Genomic DNA, 16,194 nt, shown 5'->3' with positions numbered 1-16,194 from the left:
TCCTCACCCTCATGGTATAAATTTCAATCTATTTTCTATTGTCTTCAGCTCTGACGAAGGGTCATCCAGACTCGAAACGATGGCTCTATTCTCTCTCCACAGGTACTGTCAGACCCCCTGAGATTTTCCAGCATTTTCTGTTTTTGTTTCAGAGGCTAGGAATCCTGCAGAGAGTAACTCACCTCCAGACTCCCAGAGCCTGTCCACCATCTGCAAGGCACAAATCAGGAGTGTGATGGAATACTCTCCCGTTGCCTGGATGGGTGCGGCTCCAACAACACTCAAGAAGCTCAACACCATCCAGGAGAAAGCTGCCCGCTTGATTGGCACCTCCTCCAACAAATTGAACATTCATCCCTTCCACCACCGATGCACGGTGGCGTAGGTGTGTGCCTTCCACATGCTGCACTGCAACAACTCACCAAGTCTCCTTTGAAAGCATCTTCTAAACTCCACCACATAGAAAGCAGATGACATCTCGAAACACTACCACCTGCAAGTTCCTGTGGACGACACAAAGGTTGGTGGATTTGCGGATAGCGATGAGGACCATCATAGGATACAGCAGGATATAGATCGGTTGGAGACTTGGGCGGAGAGATGGCAGATGTAGTTTAATCCGGACAAATGTGAGGTAATGCATTTTGGAAGGTCCAATACAAATGGGAAATATTCAGTAAATGCCAGAACCCTTAAGAGTATTGCTAGGCAGAGGGATCTGGGTGTACAGGTACACAGGTCACTGAAAGTGGCAATGCAGGTGGAGAAGGTAGTCAAGAAGGCATACGGCATGCTTGCCTTCATCGGCCGGGGTATTGAGTTTAAAAATTGGCAAGTCATGTTGCAGCTTTATAGAACCTTAGTTAGGCCACACTTGGAATATAGTGTTGAATTCTGGTCGCCACACTACCAGAAGGATGTGGAGGCTTTGGAGAGGGTACAGAAAAGATTTACCAGGATATTGCCTGGTATGGAGGGCATTAGCTATGAGGAGAGATTGGAGAAACTTGGTTTGTCCTCACTGGAACGATGGAGGTTGAGGAGTGACCTGATAGAAGTCTACAAGATTATGAGAGGCATGGACAGAGTGGATAGTTAGAAGCTTTTTCCCAGGGTGGAAGAGTCAATTATTAGGGGGCATAGGTTTAAGGTGCAAGGGGCAAGGTTTAAAGGAGATGTACGAGGCAAATCTTTTACACAGAGGGTGGTGGGTGCCTGGATTTCGCTGCCGAGGGAGGTAGGGGAAGCAGATATGATAGTGCGTTTTAAGGGGCGTCTTGACAAATACATGAATAGGGTGGGAATAGAGGGATATGATCTCCGGAAGGGTAGGGGGTTTTAGTTCAGTCGGGCAGCATGGTCGGTGCAGGTTTGGAGGGCCGAAGGGCCTGCTCCTGTGCTGTAATTTTCTTTGATCTTTGTTCCCCTCCAAACCATTCACCATCTTAACTATGTCGCTGTTCCTTCACTGTCGCTGAGTCAACATCCTGAAACTCCCTAACAGCACTGTGGGTATACCTACACCACACTGACTGCAGCAGCGGTTCAAGAAAGCAGCTCACCACCACCTTCTCAGGGATGGTTAGTGATGGAAAATAAATGTTGGCCTCGCAAACGATGCTCACATCCTGTGAACGAAAACATTAAAAATGATAAAAGTCCAAAACAATCACCTCATAAACTGCTGCAAGACATCAACAGACAAGATCATTAACTTCTCAGGAATATTTACCAGAATCAGGGAGCAGTGAGGAAACAGGAGAACAAACTCGGTGATTGAGGAGTTAGACACGGCTCTGTTCTCAGTGGCTTCTTTCTCCCAGTACAGTCATCACATTCCCAGAGCAATTGAGGGATTGGATGGTAGAAAGGTCAGAGGAAGGGTCATCTATTGATAGCGCCATAGTTATTGAATCAAATGGGCAGGCACGGTGACACAGTGGTTAGCACTGCTGCCTCACAGCGCCAGGGACCCAGGTTCGATTCCTGGCTTGGGTCACTGTCTGTGTGGAGTCTGCACGTTCTCCCCGTGTCTGCGTGGGTTTCCTCCAGGTGCTCTGGTTTCCTCCCACAGTCCAAGGATGTGCTAGTTAGGGTTCACAGCATAAACCTCAATGAGATAAAGATCAGATCGTGACCTGAGTTGAACTAACCAATGCCGTAACTTCCTTCAGCTTCAATACAGCATGTTGCATGTGCGTCATCTGCCATATTGGATAAAGAACAGAAAGAGGGGTCCTTCACTCGCTCCTATCGCAGATTCGAGACTCGATTGCTTCAGTCATGGGGCGGGATTTTCCGGCTATGCTCGCCCCAAGGCTGGAAATTCCCGCCCGAGGGCAATGGACCTTTGCATGGTCCGCCCTCACTCGCCATGATTCCCATGGTGGGCGGGATGGGAAAATTCCACCCAGAGTTTTACAGCATGCAAAGAGGCCCTTCAAACCATCATGTCCATGCTGGTCATCAAGCACATATCTATTCTCATCCCATTTTCCAGCTCTTGGTCCGTAACCTTGAATGCTGTGGTGTTTCAAGTGCCCATTTAAGTACTTCTTGTTAGATTTCTGCTGTGACACTGGTTTGCCCTGAAGCTGTTGGAGTGGCTCCAATTCCCACATCACTTACAATAATGAGGGTAACTAACATAGACGGGGTATCTTAGACTGGGTACTGTGTAATGAGAAGGGAATCATTGCCAATCTAGCTGTACGAGATCCCTTGGGGATGAGCGACCATAACATGATAGACTTTTTTATCAAGATGGAGAGTGAAGTAGTTGATTCGGAGACGAGGGTGCTGAGTCTTAATAAAGGAAACTATGAGGATATGAGGCATGAGTTGGCCTCGATAGATTAGGGAGAGTTATTTAAAGGGATGACAGTGGATAGAGAATGGCAAACATTCAAGGAACACATGGGGGAACTGCAGCAACTGTTTATCCCTGTCTGGCACAAAAGCAAAATGGGTAAGAGGGCCAATCCATGGCTTACAAAGGAAATTAGAGCGAGTATCTGATCCAAGGAAGAAGCATACAGATTGGCCAAGAAAAATAATAGGTCTGAGGATTGGGAGCAGTTTAGAATTCAGCAAAGAATGACCAAGAGATTGATTAAGAAGAGGAAAATCCAGGACAAATTAAGCTTGCAGGAATATAAACACTGACACTAAGAATTTCTGTAGATATGTGAAGAGAAAGAGGTTGGAGAAGACAAATGTAGGTCCCCAACAGGCAGAAACGGGGGAATGTATAATAGGGGATAAAGAAATGGCCGAGCAACTGAATATATATTTTGGTTCTGTCTTCACAAAAGAGGACACAAATCAAATGCCAGAAATGTTGGGAAATCAAGATTTAGTGTGAGGGAAGAACTGAGGGAGATCAATATTAGTGGAGAAATGGTGCTGGGAAAATTAATGGGATTGAAGGTGGATAAATCCCCAGGGCCTGAAAATCTACATCCCAGAGTACTTCAGGAAGTGGCTCTAGAAATAGTGGATGCATTGGTGGTCATCTTCCAAGATTCTATAGACTCTGGAACAGTCCCTGCAGGTTGGAGGGCAGCAAATGTCACTCTAATATTCAAAAAGGGAGGTAGAGAGAAAACAGGGAATTATAGACCAGTAAGCTTAACATCGGTAGTGGAAAATTCTCAAATCCATTATCAAGGACTTTATAGCAGAGCATTTGGAAAGCAGTGGGAGGATCAGATAGATTCAGGATGGATTTATGAAGGGGAAATCATGCTTGACAAATCTGTTGGAATTCTTTGAAGATGTAACGAGTAGAGTTGACAAGGGGGAGCCAGTCGATGTGATATATTTGGACTTTCAGAAAATATTTGACGAAGTCCCACGTAAGAGATTATCGTGCAAGATTAAAGCTCATGGATTGGGGAAAGTGTATTGAGATGGATAGAAAACTGGTTGGCAGAGAGGAAACAAAGAGTAGGAATTAATGGGTACTTTTCAAATTGGCAGGCAGTAACTAGTGGGGTGCCACAGGGATCGGTGCTGGGACCCCAGTTATTCACAATATATATTAATGATTTGGATGAGGGAACAAAACGTAACATCTCAAAGTTTGCAGATGATACCAAGTTGGATGGGAGGGTGAACTCTGACGAGGATGTAGAGATCCTTCAGAATGATCTGGACAGGTTGGGTGAGTGGGCTAATCAATGGCAGATGCAGTATAATTTGGATAAATGTGAGGTTATTCACTTTGGAAGCAAAAACAAGAAGGCAGATTACTACGTGAATGGCTGTAAATTGGGAGAGGGAGTGTGCAGTGGGACCTGGGTGTCCTTGTGCACCAGTCACTGAAGGTAAGCATGCAGGTGCAGCAGGCGGTAAAGAAGGCAAATGGTATGTTGACCTTCATTGCGAGAGGTTTCGAGTACAGGAGCAGGGATGTGTTGTTGCAATTATACAGGGCCTTGGCGAGGCCCCACTTAGAGTATTGTGTTCAGTTTTGGTCTCCTTTTCTGAGGAAGGATGTTCTTGCTCTCGAGGGAGTGCAGCAAAGGTTTACTGGGCTGATTCTGGGGATGGCGGGACTGATGTATGAGGAGAGATTGACTAGGTTAGGATTGTTTTCACTGGAGTTCAGACAAATGAGGGGGGGACCTCATAGAGACTTATAAAATTCTAATAGGTCTAGACAGGGTAGATGCAGGGAGGATGTTCCTGATGGTGGGGGGAGTCCAGAACCAGGGGTCACAGTCTGAGGATTCAGGGTAGACCATTTAGGATGGAGGTGAGGAGACATTTCTTCACCCAAAGAGTAGTGAGCCTGTGGAATTCATTACCACAGGAAGTAGTTGATGCCAAAACATTGAATGTATTCAAGAGGCGGCTGGATATAGCACTTGGGGCGAATGGGATCAAAGGTTATGGGGAGAAAGCAGGATTAGGCTGTTGGGTTGGATGATCAGCCATGATCGTGATGAATGGCGGAGCAGGCTCGAAGGGCCGAATGGCCTCCTCCTGCTCCTATCATAGAAATCATAGAAACCCTACAGTACAGAAAGAGGCCATTCGGCCCATTGAGTCCCACCAACTGCAATCCCACCCAGGTCCTACCCCCATATCCCTACATATTTTACCCGCTAATCCCTCTAATCTACGCATCTCAGGACACTAAGGGGCAATTTTAGCATGGCCAATCAACCTAACCCGCACATCTTTGGACTGTGGGAGGAAACCGGAGCACGGAGGAAACCCACGCAGACACGAGGAGAATGTGCAAACTCCACACAGACAGTGACCCAAGCCGGGAATCGAACCCACGTCCCTGGAGCTGTGAAGCAGCAGTGCTAACCACTGTGCTACTGTGCTATGTTTCTCTAGCTGTAAACCATCCTCCTGCTCTGACACCCGCCCCCCCACCCCCCGCCATCCTCTTCCCCCTCAGTCCCTGACACCTGAATTCCGGATTCCCATTAACCTCCAATTTTCTGATTTCCTTCTCCAGATTCAACCGCCTGGATCTCCCAGCCCTTTCTGCTACATTGTTGATGATATTCCTGTTCCTCATTCCCTTTCATTCCCAATTATTGCACCCTTTACTGTGAAATATATTCCTCTGTTCACTCTCCTCATTGAGGCCCCAACTTGGTTACTCTTGTTCCTGGGAGTGAATCAGGAAACTCAATCCTGCTGATGCCAATTCTATTCTCACAGTAATTCTAAACAGGGACCAAGTCATTTTCCACAGCAATGGGACTGAAGGAAGACGAGATGATCCGTGCTAGATTTTCATTGGTAACTGTTAACTGACAGTTCAGAGTTCTGCCTCGTGACATGTTTCCTGATGTGCCTCTCCCGTACTGTTGCCCCTGGAGTGGCTGTAGCTGTAGTCAGGGCTCCTGTCAGAGGGGGTGGATTCTGTGCTGTATCAGCCCAAGGCCGTTCACTGGGCAGGTTCCTCCTTGCCATTCACCTGCAGAAGGATTATCAAATACTGACGTTAAAGAACAAACTGAAACAAGTTTTTTCCTGGGTGAGATTTATCTGGTTAATTTTCCTGAAAACTCTTGAAACACTTTCTGCTCAGGCTCCCAGATTAATCTTCAATCATAACTCAGCCTTCTCTACCGGCTGAACTCTCAACTTGTCTGCTTCCTGACTATCACTTAAACCCCGTCTTCCCCACACATTGCACTCTGCTGCCTCCTTAACGGGATGTCTCACTGGGCTCTCATCATACCAGGCGAATGATGGGAATTATTAGCCTCTGGACATTGTATTCACATTAGTGAGTTCCTCTCTTTTCTACACTCGGAACTGTGGCAGGGGCTGGTCGCTGATGTCAAACCGCCTCGTTGTATTTCCCCACATTCAATAACACTGAAGAATTTTCAAAGCGCTTCCTGGTAAAATTGTTCCCTTTGGTTCCAATTTCTCCCGAATATGATAACTCACGTTGGACTAAAGTCTGACAGCCGCGGGCAGCTAATTGTCTTTTCCCCAAATGAAGCCTGAACATGAACACCAGCCGCAGACATTGGAAACATCAGAGCCAATCACATTCTCACTCCATGCCCAGATATAGACCCAGCCTGCTCTCTCTCACCCCGGGACATGTTCTTTAAAACCTCCCCTTTCTGAACAATCTTATGGTCACCTTTCCCAATGTCACCTTTTTGAGTTCAGTGTTCGTGTTGCCTGCTGACACTCCTGTAAATTGCCTTGGCATATTTTGGATGGTCAGCTGTGATCATATTGGTGACACAGTGGTTAGCACTGCTGCCTCCCAGCTCCAGGGACCCGGGTTCAATTCTGGCCTCAGGTCACTGTCTGTGTGGAGTTTGTACATTCTCCCCGTGTCTGTGTGGGTTTCCTCTGGGTGCTCCGGTTTCTTCCCACAGTCCAGGTTAGGTGGATTGGCCGTGCTAAATTGCCCCTTAGTGTCCCAAGATATGTTGGTTAAGGGGATTAGTGGGGTAAATATGTGGGGTTACCAAAATAGGGCGTGGATGGGATTGTTGTCGGTGCAGACTCGATGGGCCAAACGGCCTCCTTCTGCACCGTAGGGATTCTATGAATATTGAATGACGGAGCAGATTCAAAGGGCTGAATGGCCTCCTCCTGCTCTATGTTTCTAATGTTTCTATTCCAGGTGCTGTGTAAATGTACGTTTGTTGTATTTATTGCTCAGTATGTTCTTCTCAGCTCAATATGCAAAACATTGAATGTATTCAAGAGGTGGCTGGATATAGCACTTGGGGTGAATGGGATAAGAACATAAGAACACAAGAACTAGGAGCAGGAGTAGGCCATCTGGCCCCTCGAGCCTGCCCCGCCATTCAATAAGATCATGGCTGATCTTTTTGTGGACTCAGCTCCACTTACCCGCCCGCTCACCATAGCCCTTAATTCCTTTACTGTTCAAAAATTTATCTATCCTTGCCTTAAAGGTAGCCTCAACTGCTTCACTGGGCAGGGAATTCCACAGATTCACAACCCTTTGAGTGAAGAAGTTCCTCACCAACTCAGTCCCATATCTGCTCCCCCTTATTTTGAGGCCATGCCCCCTAGTTCTAGTTTCACCCGCCAGTGGAAACAACTTCCCTGCTTCTATCTTATCGATTCCCTTCATAATCTTATATGTTTCTATAACATCTCCACTCATTCTTCTGAATTCCAATGAGTATAACCCCAGTCTACTCAGTCTCTCCTCATAAGCCAACCCTCTCAACTCCGGAATCAACCTAGTGAATCTCCTCTGCACCCCCTCCAGTGCCAGTATATCCTTTCTCAAGTAAGGAGACCAAAACTGTACACAGTACTCCAGGTGTGGCCTCGCCAGCACCTTATACATCTGCAACATAACCTCGCTGTTTTTAAACTCCATCCCTCTAGCAATGAAGGACAAAATTCCATTTGCCTTCTCAATTACCTGCTGCACCTGCAAACCAACTCCTTGAGATTCCTGCACAAGGACACCCAGGTCCCTCTGCACAGCAGCATGCTGCAATTTTTTACCATTTAAATAATAGTTCATTTTGCTGTTATTCCTACCAAAATGGATGACCTCACATTTACCAACATTGTACTCCATCTGCCAGAACCTCGCTCACTCACTTAGATTATCTAAATCCCTTTACAGACTTTCAGCACACTTTGCTCTGCCACCCATCTTAGTGTCATCTGCGAATTTTGACACACTACACTTGGTGCCCAACTCCAAATCATCTATGTAAATCGTAAACAATTGCGGTCCCAACACTGATCCCTGAGGCACACCACTAGGCACTGATCGCCAACCAGAAAAACACCCATTTACCCCCACTCTTTGCTTTCTGTTAGTTAACCAATCCTCTATCCATGTTAATACATTACCCTTGGATCTAAGGTTATGGGGAGAAAGCAGGGATAGGCTATTGAGTTGGATGATCAGCCATAATCGTGATGAATGGCGGAGCAGCTCGAAGGGCCGAATGGCCTCTGATGTTTCTATCATCAGCTGTCTCTTGGTTTATAAGACCATAAGACATAGAAGCAGAATTAGGCCACTCGGCCCATCGAGTCTGCTCCACCATTCAATCATGGCTGATATTTTTCTCATCCCCATTCTCCTGCCTTTTCCCCATAACTCCTGATCCCCTTATTAATCAAGAACCTATCTATCTCTGTCTTAAAGATACTCAATGACCTGGCCTCCACAGCCTTCTGCGGCAAAGAGTTCTACAGATTCACCACTCTCTGGCTGAAGAAATTCCTCCACATCTCTGTTTTAAAGGATCATCCCTTTAGCCTGAGATTGTGCCCTCTGGTTCTACTTTTTCCTACTAGTGGAAACATCCTCTCCATGTCCACTCTATCCAGGCCTCACAGTATCCTGTAAGTTTCAATAAGATCGCCCCTCATCCTTCTAAACTCCAACGAGTACAGGCCCAAAGTCCTCAATCGTTCCTCATACAACAAGCTCTTCTGTCCAGGGATCATTCTTGTGAACCTCCTCTAGACTCTTTCCAAGGCCAGCACATCCTTCCTTAGATACAGGGCCCAAAACTGCTCACAATACTCCAAATGGGGTCTGATCAGAGCCTTATACAGCCTCAGAAGTACATCCCTGCTCTTGTATTCTAGCCCTCTCGACATGAATGCTAACATTGCATTTGCCTTCCTAACTGCCGACTGAACCTGCACGTTAACCTTAAGAGAATCTTGAACAGGGGCTTCCAAGTCCCTTTGTGTTTCTCATTTCCTAAGCATTTTCCTATTTAGAAAGTAGTCTATGCCTCCATTCCTCCTTCCAAAATGCATAGCTTCACACTTTTCCACATTGTATTCCATCTGCCACTTCTTTGCCCACTCTCCTAACCTGTCCAAGTCCTTCTGCAGCCCCCCTGCTTCCTCAATGCTACCTGTCCCTCTACATATCTTTATATCATCTGCAAACTTAGCAACAGTGCCTTCAGTTCCTTCCTCCAAATCATTAACGTATATTGTGAAAAGTTGTGGTCCCAGCACTGACCCCTGAGGCACACTACGAGTCACCAGCTGCCATCCTGAAAAAGATCCCTTTATCCCCACTCTCTGCCTTCTGCCAGTCAGCCAATCCTCTATCCATGCCAGGATCTTACCCTTAACAGCATGGGCTTTTGAATCTATTTAACAGTCTCCTATGCGACACCTTGTCAAAGGCCTTCTGGAAATCTAAATAAATCAGGTCCACTGGTTCTCCTTGAGCTAACTTCCTTGTTACCTCCTCAAAGAACTCTAACAGATTTGTCGGACATGACCTCCCCTTGACAAAATGGACTCTAAAATCTTGCCAATGATGGAAGTCAGGCTAACCGACCTATAAATTCCCGTCTGCTGCCTCCCTCCCTCCTTAAACAGCGGTGTTACATTTGCCACTTTCCAGTCCTCTGGGACCCTCCCTGCCTCCAGTGATTTCTAAAGGATCACCACCGATGCCTCCACAATTTCCTCAGCTATCTCTTTTAGAACCCTGGGGTGTAGTCCATCCGGTCCAGGTGACATATCCACCTTCAGACCTTTCAGTTTCCCCAGAACCTTTTCCTTAGTGATGGCCACTACACTCACCTGTGCCCCTGGACTCTCCTGGAGCTCTGGCATCCCACTGGTGTCTTCCACCGTGAAGACTGATGCAAAGTAACTATTCAGTTCCTCTGCCATTGCTTTGTTTCCTATTATTACTTCTCCAGTCTCATTTTCCAGTGGTCCAATGCCTATTTTTGCCTCCCTCTTACCTTTTATATATTGAAAAAAACGCTCCCTATCTTCTTTTATATTACTAGCAAGCTTACACTCATATTTCATCTTCTCCCGCCTTAATGCTTTTTTAGTTGTCCTCTGCTCGCTTTTAAAGGCTTCCTAATCCTCTGGCTTCCCACTAATCCTCGCCACTTTGTCTGCTTTTTCTTTTGCTTTTATGCTATCCTTGACTTCCCTCGTCAGCCATGGATGCCTCGTCCTCCCCTTAGCATGTTTCCTCCTCCTTGGGATGAATTTCTGTTGTGCCTCCCGAATAACCCCCAAAAACTCCTGTCATTGCTGTCCCACTGTCTTCTCTGCCAGGCTCCCTTTCCAATCAACTCTGCCCAGCTCCTCCCTCATGTCTTTGTAGTTACCTTTATTTCATTGTAATGCCATTACATCTGATTCCAGCTTCTCCCCCTCAAACTGCAGAGTAAATTCTATTATATTGTGGTCACTGCTCCCAAAGGGTTCCTTCACCTTAAGTTCCCTAATCAAGTCTGCCTCATTACACATCGCCAAATCCAGAGTTGCCTGTTCCCTAGTAGGCTCTGTCACAAGCTGCTCCAAAAAACCATCTTTTAGACATTCCACAAATTCCTTTCCTTGGGATCCACTACCCCCACCTGATTTTCCCAGTCCATCTGCATGTTGAAGTCCCCCATGATTATGTAATATTGCCTTTTTTATATGCCTTTTCTATCTCCTGATTTATTTTCTTCCCCACATCTTGACTACTGCTAGGGGGCCTGTACATAACTTCCATCAGGGTCTTTTTACCTTTGCGATTCCTCAACTCTACCCACAGAGATTCTATGCTTTCTGATCCTATTGCTTCTTGCTATCAATTTAACTTCATTCCTTACTAACAATGCAACCCCACCCGCCTTTGCCCATCTGCCTGTCCTTTCGATAGGACACATATGCTTGAATATTTAGATCCCAGCCCTGATCCCCTTGCAGCCATGCCCACAACATCGTACCAGCCAATTTCAATGTGTGCAACAAGCTCATTTACCTTGTTCTGTATAATGCGTGCATTTAGGTACAATACCCTCAGTCCTGCATTGACCACCTCCCTTCTCATACCTGTCACCTTTTTTGCTCTGCCTGAGGTTAGATTCCTGCCACCTTCTATACTCTCTTCTATTACATGATCTGGAAACTTTACTAACCTCTCCTGAGCCCTCGACTCCTTTAATTAGTTGAAAGTCCTCATCATTAACCTGCACTTCTACCCTCTCCTTTGATTTTCTAATTCTCCATACAGCTGAACCCTCCCCCACCGCCCCCCACCGCCCCCCCCATTTAGTTTCAAGCCCTATCGACAGCCCGAGTTATAGGATGTAATCTGCTCAGCATCATCAGTTTCTGCCAGGGGTCATGTGACTGAACTGATTCACAACCCACTTGGCGCACTTGGGGCACAATTTTCCGGGGAGGGGGGGGCAGTGGGACCTGGAGTGTGGGATTTGCTTCCTTTTCTTTCTCTCTGCTGCCACTAGCCTCATCGTTAGGACGTTGTCACTCAAAGCATGAAGCATCTTGATGGACAAACAAACGAACAAATGAATTAGGAGAGAGGGTTGGCCACTCGGCCCCTTGAGCTTGCTGCATCATTCAATAACATCATGGCTGATCTGATTGTGGCCTTAACTTCACATTCCCCCTGCCCCGATAACCTTTGACTCTCTGGTTAGTCAAGGATTTATCTATCTCTGTCTTAATTCATTCAGCCTACCCTCACCAGTCTCTGGAAAGAGAGTTCCAAAGATTCACAATCCTCTGAGAGGAAAAAAAAGTCTCCTCACTTCTGTCTTAAATGGGAAACCCCTTATTATTAAAGTAGTCTGCCTGTAAGGACCCTAACTCCTCTATTATTCCTGGACAAATATATCCTCAGCCCAAACCCAGGAAAAGAATTTGGAGACATTACACAAAACCTCCTCCCCCCGCCCTCAGCTGCTAGAACCGGTGATATTGCTTGGTAGAACTGAACCCAGGCAGTTTCCCATTTTACCAACCACCAGGTAGCAACAGAAAGAGCTCTTTCAGGGTATGTTGCCTCATTGAAGCAAATTACTGCAGATGTTGGAATCTGAAACCAAAAGAGAAAATGCTGGAAAATCTCAGCGGGTCTGGCAGCATCTGTAAGGAGAGAAAAGAGCTGATGTTTCGAGTCTCGATGATTCTTTGTCAAAGCTTTACTCGAGAGGTAACAAAAACATGGAGGAGGATACCGTGGCAAAGTTATCAACATGAACCAAACGCCTGATTTATACTGTGCTGACTGAGATAGAATACCAAGATTCTGGATGTTCAAGTCCTGAACAGAATTTGGAAGGGAATTTGCTAACAGGTTATTTGGTGAACACGACAGACTATTCAAAATGTTGATTGATTCCTTCCAAGAGAGTTGAATGAAGATGAAACTGGATCACGTCCTCTGGCTCTCATGTCATCAAATAATCACAGAATAGTGCAGCAAGATAGAGACCATTCGGCCCATTGAGTCCCACCAGCTCCTTCAAAGAGCAATCCAGTTGGTCCCATTCCCCCCACTCTTTTCCAATATTCCTGTAGCTTTTCTCCTTCACAAATTAAACCAATTCTCATTCAATGGCTACTGTTGAATTTTTATCCACCACCCAATCAGGCAGTGCATTTCAAATGTGTGTTCCACATGTTGCCTCTACCTCTTTTGCTAATCATTTTAAATTTGTGCCTCTAAGTTATCGACCCTTCAGCCATTGGGAACATTCTATTCTTGGATACTCGAGCTAAACCAACCCTTCATTATTTGGAGCACTTTCTTTCCCATTTCCCCCGAGTTTGCTTCGCTCACGGGGAGCATCCGCCGCTTTAGCAACCTCTCAATGCTGCTTTCCTCAATCTGTGTTCACACTTGCTGAACTCCCTGTAGCTGTGGTCCGGGCTGTGGTCCGGGCAGGGTAAGTGTCAGGTGATTCATTCCCCTGATCTGTAAACTGTATGCACAACAAATTGTCACTTCCAGATCCCGCGTAACAGAATCATTAAAACCGTCGTGGGCAATGGCCCAGAGGACAGGCAAATTAATCGGCACAAATTCGCAGTGTATGTTAGTTGCAGCTTTGTGAGTGTAATCACAGCAGATTGATGGGTAATGCAGAGTGACGTTGGGAAGTGATATGAATGGGAAATGTGAAGGGTCTATTTGTACCTGACAGTATCTGGCTGCTGAGCAACGCTCAATATTTTTCTGGATGGGATCGGGATGGGATCTGGATTGTGAGATATTAAATCCTAAAACCAGCAGCTTTGATGAGCGGTAGACTCAGTGCTCGGAATTTCCTCATTCTTGAAGTCAACACATTACTTCGACAGCAAAGATTTTCTGAAAAAATAAAGAAATGAAGTAACAGACTTGATTGGCAGGCGAATGGGCTCAGACCTGAACTTTACCTCTGACAATGTCCAAGTTTTAACCTTAGAAGGATAGAATCAAAGGAGGCCATTCAGCCCATCGTGTTTAGGCCAGTTCACTGCGGAAGTAACTCAACCAGTCCCATACCCCGGTCGGGTCTTCTTTCTCTTCAGGTAATTATCCAATTCCAGTTTTAAAGCCACGATTGAATCTGCTTCGACCACACTGTCAGGCAGAACATTCCAGAACTTAGCTGTATAAAAACATTTCCTTTTGCTGTTGTTGGTTCTTCTGTCAATCGGTTCTCTCTGCTGCTTGACTCTCCTGCCAAGAGAAACAGTAACTTCCTGTCATGTCTGGACCCGTCCTGATTTTGAACACTTCGAGAAATTCTACTCTCAACCTTTGTTTCTCTGGGAATCATAAAATCACAGAACCTTCGGCACAGAGACAGGCCCTTCAGCCCAAACTGGTCCATGCCGACCAAAATGTCCATCTAAGCTAACCTCATTTGCCTGCATTTGGCCCATATCCCTCTGAACCTTTCCTATCCATGTATCTGTCCAAATGCCTTTTAAATGTTGCCAATGTCCCTGCCTCAACCACTTCCTCAACAACCCAGGTTTCTGCAATCTCTCCAATCTAATCCCTCATCCCTGGAACCATTCTTCTACTGTCTCCGCCCTCCTTAAAGCCTCCACATCCTTCCTAAAGTATAATGTCCAGAACTGGATACAATACTGTAGTTGAGGATGAACCAGAGTTTGATAAACGTTCATCTGGCAAATTGTCAGAGCTGTTGAGGATAATGAGGTCAAGGTGGCAGAGAATGGAATCCATTCTGGAATGAATTGTTACTGGCTGTGACTGTCTTTCCGTACCTTGGCTGCTCTGGCACAGCCATTCAATCTTCCCAACACTGAGTTACTGTGTCTGGGTTACTGTCTGCCAAGGTCTCACTCAGCCCAGTGAGTGGGGAATTTTTTTATTTGGCTTCCTTTATTATTCCACAACTGCTCCCATCTTACTGCTGTTTGAGGAAATGAAAGTTTCACGTTGCTAACATGGTTCTCCCTGTATCAGAATTTGTTTTTTTATATTTGGTCACGGCATGTGTCTGGACCAGCATTTATTGCCCATCCCTAATTGCCCTTGAGAAGGCAGTGATGGGCTGTCTTCTTGAATCGCAGTCGGAGGTGTAGGTACACCCACAGTGCTGTTAGGGAGTGAGTTCCAGGATTTTGACCCAACTGAGTTGTTCTCCGTTTAGAATCTATGGATATGAATGAGAGAGAGAGAGAGATAGAAGGAGAGGAGAGAGAGAGAGAGAGACAGAGAGAGGAGGAGAGAGAAAGAGATCGAGACAGAGAGATAGAGAGAAACAGGAACAGTGGAAAAACACAGAAGGAGACAACCAATAGTGTGAAATTCCACAGATGGTGAGATGATATTTTTTATACAAGATCAATGGTATTAGATCTTTTATTTTTATAATTCTCAGTTACCTGATGTAAGGATGGGGGAGAAAACACTTTACCCACGAAATAAACACCAATGCTATGCTGTCAGTTTGGGGAGGTAATGGGCAGAATCTTCAGGCAGTGAATTATCGGCTAACACCTCCATTAAATGGTGAACAGAGGAATCGCAGGCAGAAAGGTCCACCTTTTACACGCTAAGCTCACACAACACCACTTCATCCAGAGGTTTCCTGTCGAGTGTAACATTGTGTGAGTGTTTATCACACAGCTTTGTGATTGGAATAATTCTGAAGTACAATCCAGAGGTTCTGATTGTAAAAGTGAGGCATGTTTGATCCACTCCATGCCAGCCTGTTCCACAGCCAGAGCAGGCTGCGGGTGCGAGTGCTCAGTCGAGGCGGAGTGGGATTTCTGCCCCTCACTGAGAAGGAAATCCCACTCCCGGGACCTGCCAGCCAATTGGACTGGCCGGAATCTCCATCAGTTCCGGCAGCATTCAGGGCACTGTGGAATTGAACCTAATGAAGGCCCAATGGATCCTCGAAACAGGTGTGTGTGGGGTCTTGGGCAGGGAGGGTTTGGGCAGGTTAGAGCGGGTGTGGGAAATGGGGGTGACAGGTAGAAAGAAAGGGGTTAAATCTTCAGATGGTTTCACTGATCCACAAAACTCAGCCCTTTCCTTCCTGCGATTCTAATTTTAAAAATTCCACCTCCCACCCGACACCTCATGTCAACTGTTATATGGTCCTTCGAAGGAGTCATAAGTGCTATGGATAATGGGGAACCTGTAGATGTACTGCACTTAGATTTCCAGAAGGCATTTGATAGAGTGTCACATCAAAGGTTATTGTGGAAAATAAAAGCTCATGGAGTAAGGAGTAACATATCAACATGGGTTGAAAGTTGGCTCGCTAACAGAAAATAGAGAGTAGGCATAGAAACAGAGGAACATAGAGAACAGAGAACAAAGAACAGTACAGCACAGGAACAGGCCCTTCAGCCCTCCACGTCTGTGCCCACACAGATGCCTCTCTAATCTAATATTTTCTTGCCTCTCCATGGTTCCTATCCCTC

Source organism: Mustelus asterias, chromosome 25 (genome assembly GCF_964213995.1).
Source record: "Mustelus asterias chromosome 25, sMusAst1.hap1.1, whole genome shotgun sequence".
NCBI classification, from domain to species: domain Eukaryota; kingdom Metazoa; phylum Chordata; class Chondrichthyes; order Carcharhiniformes; family Triakidae; genus Mustelus; species Mustelus asterias.
Note: the sequence above shows the minus strand (reverse complement) of the source record.